Source organism: Chrysochloris asiatica, unplaced genomic scaffold (genome assembly GCF_000296735.1).
Source record: "Chrysochloris asiatica unplaced genomic scaffold, ChrAsi1.0 scaffold00195, whole genome shotgun sequence".
NCBI classification, from domain to species: Eukaryota; Metazoa; Chordata; class Mammalia; order Afrosoricida; family Chrysochloridae; genus Chrysochloris; species Chrysochloris asiatica.
The window spans coordinates 165,140-174,369 of NW_006408713.1; positions in this window are offsets into that span (position 1 = coordinate 165,140).

The following is a 9,230-nucleotide window of genomic DNA, read 5'->3' on the forward strand; positions in this document are numbered from 1 at the left end:
TTTCAGACTTTTGTATATCATTTTCCAGTTCTGCCAGCACCATCTGGGATGACTATCCCCTCCCCATGGGATATATTTTGGTGTTTTGTCAAAGATTAATTGGCTGTATGTAGATGCGTTAATTTCTGGATTCTCAATTCTGTTCCATCGATCTATGTACCTTTCATTGTACCAGTACCAAGCTGTTTTGACCACTGTAGCCATGTAGTATATTTTGAAGTCTGGGAATGACAGGCCTCCAACCTTACTCTTGTTCTTAAGAAGCGCTTTGCTTATCCGGGGTCTCTTTCCTTTCCATAAGCAAAATTATGACCTTGAACATAGCCCACATTAATAATGCATTGATGTATTAGACCTTAAAGACCAAAGACCAGAAGAGTTGTGTGATGACATCAAGAACATCATACAGGAAAAAAGCTAAAGGTCATTAAGAAGACAAGATAGAAGGAAAAGATCAAAACGGATGTCAGAGGAGACTCTGAAACTGCTCTCCAGTGTAAAGATGCTAAAGAAATGAGAAGGTAAGAGACTGAACAGAAGATTTCAAAGCGCAGGTAGAGAAGACAGTGTCAAATATTAAAACAAACTGGGCAAAGACCTGGGGTTAGAAAACCAAAAGAGAAGAATACACTCAGCATTTCTGAATGCATAGGGGACTGAAAAAAAATTGCAAGCATCAACTAGCAACATTGAAGGATTCCATTGGCAAAATATTAAATGATGCATAAAACATCATACAAAAGATGGAGGGAATGCATGTGATCACTTTCACAAAAAGAAGTGGGCAGTATTCAACTATTTGAGGGGTAACATCTGATCAAGAGCTGATGGTACTGAAGGAAGAAGTCCAATGTTCACTGATGGAATTGACAACGATCAAGATACTGGGAATTAATGGAACACAAGTTGATATCTTTTAACAAAATGATGCAGCACTGAAGGCACTCAGTTGTTTATGCCGTTCCAAAGAGAGGTGTCCCAAAGGAATGCAAAAAGCACTGGACAATATTAGTATCACATGCAAGTAAAATTTTTTTAAAGATTAGAAAAAAATGGCTGAAACCATAAACTGACAGAGAACTTCCAGAGGTTCTATACAGATTCAGACGAAGAAGTAGAAAAAGAGATATAATTGCTGACATCACATGGGTCTTGGCTATACACAGAGAATACCAGAAAGATATTTACCTGTGGTTTATTAACTACACAAACTTTTTGATTGTGTATGTCATGAAAAGCTATGGACAGCATTGCAGAGAATGATTATTATGCTCATGAGGAACTTGTACCTAGACCAAGAGGCAGTTGTTCCAATTAGGAAAGGTGTGCACCAGGGTTGTATTCATCCACTATACTTATTCAATCTGTATGCTTCGCAAATAATCTGAGAAACTGGATTATATGAAGAAAAATGTGGCATCAGGATTACAGTAAGACTCATTAACAACCTGCAATATGCAGATAATACAATCTTGCTTGCTGAAAGTGAAGAGGACAAAATAGTTACTGATGAAAATGAAAGACCACAGTCTTTGGTTTGGGTTGTACCTCAATGCAAAGAAAACCAAAGTCCTCACGGTTGGACTAGTAAACAACATCCGTATAAATGGAGAAAATATTAAAGTTGTTCAAGACTTCATTTGGTTTAGATCTACCTTCAACACTAATGGAAGAAGCAGTCCAGAAACCAAATGAGGTAATGCATTTGGTGAATCTGTTACACAACTGCACAAGACATATTTGAAGTGTTCAAGAACAAAGATATCAATTTGAGGACTAAAGTGTGCCTGACTCAGGCCTGGTATTTTCAATAACCTTAGATGCATGTTAAAGTTGGATAATGAATAAGGAAGACCATAAAAGAATTGCTGTATTTGAATTATGGTGTTGGAGGAGAATGTAGAAAGTACCATGGACTGCCAAAAGAACAAACCAGATTTTCGTGGAAGAAGACAGTCAGAATACTCTGTGGAGGTCACAATGGCCAGACTTCATCTCTCATACTTTGGACATGTTGTCAGGAGGGACCAGTCTCTGGAGACGGATATCATGAGGATAAAATGAAGGGTCGGAGAAGGAGAGGGAGATATCCAATGAGATGGATTGTCACAGTGGCTGTAGCAATGGGCTCAAACATAGCAGCAATTGTGAGGCAAGTCAGGATTGGACAGTGTGTCATTTTCTTGTGCATAGGGTCATTGTGAGTTGGTACCAACTCAGTGCCACTTAACAACAACAACATCATCAAATCTATTCATAAATATGGTAGAACATACAGAGAGAAAGTTTATTTTAAAAAAATTCTTAGCCATCATCTAAAACCTTGAGGGAATGAATGGGTGGTATCATACCCTTGGAGACACTCAGTCTACTGGCATAACATAATCCACAAAGACAATGTTTAGAGCAAGAAAGAGTGAAGAAAATCAAAGGAGCAAAGGCATAATTAGTCCATAAACTAATGCACCAAGTGTACTCTGACTTTGAGATGAGAAGAATTTCATGGTGCCCAGGTACCACCGCTAACTGCTCTGGAAGGAATCATACTAGGAGACTCTAGATAGAATGGGAGAGAAATGTAGAACAAAATTCAAAATAGTAAAGATTAGCCTTATTGGTTTGATAGAGATTGGTGAAACCCTGGAGACTCTTGCCCTGAAGTCCCCTTCAACTCTATAACTGAACTTTTACCCAAATCATAGACAGACCTATCAGGAGGTATGAACTCATGAGAAAAATTAGCAATAGGAGATCAAAACAGCAGCATTTATTTGGGGAAAAAGCACAGAAGAGTGGAAGGGATAAGAAAAACAGATATATGGAAACAGTAAACATAGGGAGGAAGTTGAAAATGTGGTTATATTGTAGGGGCTGCAATCAATGTTGCTATGCAAAATGTATGTGAGCTGTTGGGTGGAGAACCAGTTTCCTCTGTCAACTTCCACCTACATATCTATCTCTACTTCTACCTCTACCTCTAACACTACCTCTATCTGTCTATCTATCTAATCTATCTATCATCTCTCTGTCTGTCTGTCTGTCTAGTTATCTTTGTTGTTACTGTCAAGTACTGTTGAGTGGGTTCTGAGTCATACCAAACCTGTTTAGGGTTTACAAGGAATGGATGATGGATTTCAAACACTAATCTTGTAATTAGCAGTCCAGTGCTTATCTTACAGCAACAAAGCAGGATTTCATATATATATATATGATAAATATAGAAAGATTAAACACAGTAGTGTTCATGGATTGGATGTCTAATTTTGTTAAGTTGCCATCTCCCCCACATTGATCTATAGATTCAAAGTAATCTTAACCGAAGTCTCTTCAGTTAATTCATTGAAATCAGCAGTGGATTCTAAATTTTATATGCAATCCAATGCATCCATTATTTGAATCTCCAAAACAATAAAAGAGTAAAACAATTTGTGTGTGTGTGCAAGAAGTGACCAGGTTAACTTTGCATGTTTCGTGAACCAAATACTTTTATCTTTTCTCTTGCAATGTCTCAATTCTTCCTTCATAGAACCATGTTTTAATTTTTTTTTTTTTAATTTCAGACTTTGAAATGATATTAATAAAGAATACATATGCATTATATGGCAAAAATAGAAATTGAATACAATTCTTATTACAATAAATGCAAACAAATGATTTTTTTTTTTAAGTCAGTGGGCTAAATTTAAATCAGTGTGATACAAGAAGACTATAACCAAATTATAGATAAAGATATGCTAGTGACAATTGAGAAATAAGTAGGGGACTCTATTCTAAAATAAGATAAACAGGAAGTAATTTAAGTAAAATCATTAATCAAGAGAAAAATTGAAGATGAAATTGGAAAACAAGGTATGTTTTTGTTGCTGTTGTGAGGTGGTGTTGAGTCTGTTCCAATCCAATGTGACTATATTACGAAAGCGTGCACACTGCCCTGTCCTATGCCAGCCTCACAGTTGTTGTGTTTGAGCCTCTTGTTGCAATGACTGTGTTAATCCATCTCATGGAAGGTTTTCCTCTTTGGGACTGGCTCTCTACTTTCTCAAACTTGATGGTCTTCCTCATGGACTGGTCTCTCCTGATGATATGTCCAAAATATATGAGACAAAGAAAGTCTCACCATGCTTGCTTCTAAGGAACATTCTTTCTGTATTTCTTCAAAGACAGAGTTGTTCTTCAGGTAATCCATGTAAAATGTTCTTGACCAATGTCATAATTCTAATGTATTAGTCCTTCTCCCATCTTCCTTATTCATTGTCTAGCTTTCACATGCATGTGAGATGATGGTAAAATACCATGGCTGGGGCCAGGACCCCTTAGTCTTCTCACTGACCTCTTTGCCCTTTAATATTTTAAAGAGGTATTTTGCAACATTTTTACTTAATGTAACACATAATTTGATTTCTTCACTGATGCTTCCCTGAACATTGGTTGTATATTATTATTTTATTACTAGGTGTCCTCAAGTTCATTCTGACATATGGCAGCCACCATGCACTACAGAGTGAAAAACTGCCTGGTCCGGCCCCAACTTACAATTGTTCTGTTTGATCCCATGGTTGCTGCTATTTTGTTAATCCAACTCGTTGGGTGGCTATCATTTTTTTGCTAACCCTCCACTTTCCAAGCATAATGTCCTTTTCCAGGGATGTTTATTGTGAATCCAAGTAAAATAGAATCCTTAAACAAAGTGTTTTATTGTTAAAAGCAGTCTAGTGAGTTCCAAATCATAGCAAACTTCTATAAGGTTTCCAGTGAATGGCTGAAGGGTTTAAACCACAAACCATGCAGTTAGCAGTCCAGTGCATATCTTATAGTACCACATCAGGACTAGTAAAATTTTAATATCTTTGTACAAAATAGCACAATAGTTACATTAATGAAGCTACAACTATAGGAGGTTCAAGAAGAAATAAAAGAAATATGAGTACCAGGCATTCAAATTTCTCTTTCTAAGTCCATGACTGGCCAAGTTAAATAAGAACTAATAAGAGTTAATAATACAATTAATACACAAGTGCTGTATTACACATAGAATACATGCTATACCATAAAAACAGAGAAAATAACTTATTTGTATGTAATTGTGGAATTTCCCTAAAATTGTCCACATAATAGGGCACAAATGAAGCATCAGAATTTGAAATGTTCTTTGTAATTCACTATTGGGTATGATCTTGGATTTGGGGAAAAGGTAGACAGATTTTATCAATTAAAGAATTGCCATATGTTCTTGATTTATTAATTTTTCTAAAATTATGAATGGTTTCTGAATGCTTCCAAATGTCTGTCAACATCTATGGAGATGAACATATTTGTTGTCTCTTAGATCTTTTAATACTATGAATTAGATCAATAGATTTCCTAATATTCAACCATACCTGCTTGATTATCAATGATGGTATATTTTAAAGTGTTTGTTTTTATTATATTTGCTCATTTTTAATTAAGGATTTTGTATTGACACTCATAAGTTAGTTTACTGATGCATTTGTGTGTGAAATCATTCACTTAACTATTATTATGCTTGCTATCATCAATATTATTAAACAATGTGCTGGAGACATTAGCCAATGCAATTAGGTAAGAGAAAAGCATCTAGAAATTAAAACTTGGGGAGGATGAGCTAACTATAAGTATAAACAGTTGGTACCTAAAAGCCTAAATGGACCAATTTAAATACTATTGTAAACAACATCACAATTTATACAAGACATATAAATACAGAAAAGATAGCCAATCTCACCCATTAATAAAAACATATTAAAACTGAACTGAGATACTACTCCTGTCTCCCATGTTGCAAAACTCTGAAATTTTGAATGCATCCCTTTTTGTTGTACTTGTGAGCAAGGAGCCATTCAAATCCATTACTATGGACAGTATAAATTAATTACAACTTTGTGAGTCTGGTCATGTTCCTTGTGTCCTATCTGTGGTGCAGGATGCTGTTGGGAACCCTGGGAGACAACATTTGCTCTGGACTCCAGGTCACGGTGACCTTATGTGTAGCAGAACACAATGTCCTCCAGTCTTACGCCATCATCATAATCAGTAATGATGGAATCTGTTGTTGTGGCTGTTGGGTCAATACATTTCAAGGAGGGTTTCCATCAGTTTTGCTGACCCTTAACTTTCCCAGCCATAATGTCCTCTTCTAGTGTTTTTTTCTTTTCTGTTAATATAACATGTCCTGAGTAAACAAGGCCTCAGCATTCTTCCTTCTAAGTAACTTTCTGGTTGCATTTCATCTAAGACTGGTTTGTCCATTCTTTCGGCAGTCCACAACATATACAGTATTCTGTGCTAACACAATTTGAATATATCTTTGTTTTTTTCTGTCTTCTTTATTCACTCTCCTACATTCACACACACACACACACACACACACGTATATATGCATATATACATACATACATATACACATGTATATATATGTTTTTGTTCAGTGCTGTCGAGTCTGTTAAACTTATATTGACCCTGTATAGGGTTTCCAAGGAGCAACTGTTGAGTTCCATCCATGGACCTTGAGGATCAAACCAACTCGCAGTCCTGTGCATTATCTCCCAGTGCTATACCAGGACTCCATATATATATATTTGGAGTCCATATGAATTTCCATTAAAATATAATTTTTGCTATTTAAAACCTTAAAGAATTAAAAAAAAAATTTTTTTGCAGCAAGTTTTCCCAGTGAAATCTAATGTTTAATTTCTTGACTCCTGCTCCCATATACATAGATTGTTGATCCAGTAGAATGAAATTGTTGGCAATTTTCACTTCTATTTTCAGTCGTGGGATCCATAGAATGTACCATGTTCTTCGATAGACTTAACATTGTGAAAATCTCAATACTGCCCAAAGCAATTTAAACATATAATGCAATCCCAATCTAGATTCCAAGGACATTATTCAAAGAGATGGGAAAAATAATTACATATATATGGAAAGAAAGAGACGCAGGATAAGCAAAGCACTGCTTAAGAATAAGAATAAGATTGGAAACCTCTCACTCCCAACTTCAAATTTTATTGCACGGTGGCAGTGGTCAAAAGAGCTTGGTACTGGTACAATGAAAGATACATAGATCAATGAAACAGAATAAAGAATCCAGAAATTAACCCATCTACACAGAGCCAACTATTTTTTGACAAAACACCTAAATATATCACATGGAGAGGTGATAGTCTCTTCAACAGATGGTGCTTACAGAACTGAAAAGTGATATGCAAATGATTGAAACAAGACCTTCACCTCATGCCTTATACAAAAAACAACTCAACCTGGATTAAAGACCTAAATGTGAATCCCAGAATTACGATGGCCATCAATGAAAAAATAGGGACAAATGTGAGGGCACTAAATCAGAGAATACACAGACTACCAACATTTTAAAATCTACACAAACAAAAGTAGACAAAACAGATGAGTGGGACATGCTAAAAATTAAAAAGTTATGTGCATCAAAAGCCTTCAGAAGAGTAAAAAGGGAGCCCACAGAATGGGAAAAAATCTTTTGCAATGACACATCAGATACAGGACTCATTTCTAAAATATATAGGAAACTACAACACCTCTTCAAGAAAAAGACAAATAACCCAATTAAAAAGTGGGCACAGGACATGAACAGACACTTCACCAAGGAAGAGATCCAGGCAGCCAACAAATATATGAAGAAATGTTCATGATCACTAGCCATTAGAGAGATGAACATCAAAACAACAATGAGATATCACCTCCACCAGCAATAACAGTAAAGATAAAAAAAGTAGAGGACAATAAATGCTGGCAGGGATGTGGAGAGACTAGGACACTCCTGCATTGCTGGGGGAACTGCAAAATGGTCCAACCTCTCCAGAAAGCAATATGGCACTTCCTCAGAAGGTTGAAAATAGAAATACCTTATGATCCAGCAATTCCTCTACTTGGTATTTACCCACAAGAAATACAAGCCATAACATGAGTAGATATTTGCATACCAATGTTCATAGCAACACTATTTAAAATAGCAAAAACATGGAGACAGAGTAAGTGCCCATCAACTGAAGAATGGATAAACAAACTGTGGTACATACACACAATTGAATATTATGCTACTTTGAAGAATAACAAGGAAGCTGCTAGCCACTGAATAACATGGATGAACCTTGAGGACATTATGCTGAGTGAAATTAGTAAGTTCCAAAGGAGAAATAATGCATAGGGTCAATAATGCAAAAGACTAAGATAAAGTTCACATACTAAAGAGGGGTGGATTCCTTGTTGGTTGCTGGGATGTAAGGGATGGGGTGAGTGGAGGGAGGAGAAGGTGGGGCACAAGGAGGGAATAGACACAGGATACTTTGGGTACTGGGGAGGGGGGCAATATACAAGGAAGAGGAGGGGAATGAAAGAACAAAGTGGATGGGAGAATAATTAGGCAGGTTTGCATGTGCTAAGTGGGACAGAGGTAAATAATGATGTATGCACAACCTTGGAATAACAGGGCTCACGTATACAAGGACTGAGACATGGTTGGAATGGGGAAAAGGGGGGAAATAATGTTAAGATGCTTGGCTGTATTTTGAATCTTGGTTTCCCTTGCATATCATTATAAAATAGTCACTGGAGGGGGAGAGAAAAGAATAGCCAGGAATATTACCATAGAAAGCTTCTAAGTTTGTCTTCTGCCTATAGCTGATTTTAATACCTAAAATGGGGCTACAACGTGTCCAGTGAAGGAGGCTTCCTGTGGAGCCTCTACATTGCATAGGACCATAGGTAGAATCCTGAACAGCATCCACAAACTTCAGAGGTGGGAATTTCCACTTGAAAGGATGGGCAGACCAGTCTGTAGTGGCGAGAAGAACAGAAGATACTTCTTGAAAGAAAGACCTACAGGAAAAATATAAAACAACATAGGCAGACCTACTGTTACTACAAGAACAAGAAACTTGCTTGCACAGGAAACATCAAGGCAAGTGGTCGGGACCCCTCAGTGCAAACCCCCTTCCAAGACTAAGACTCAATGGGAATACAAGCTCTGATTGGTGACCACACTCGACACCGATAAGGGGAAGTGAGGGAAAAACAGCAATGAAGCGGTGAGCTAAGCCCTACAATGTTCAATAGACTTCTGTGAACCATGGTGAAGACCTGGTTATCCAGTAGTGTGGCAAGACCTGGGGACTCTTGGGCCCAGAGTCAGTGACATAACCACAGAGGACTAGAGTGGAGAGTGAAGCATCCAGCTG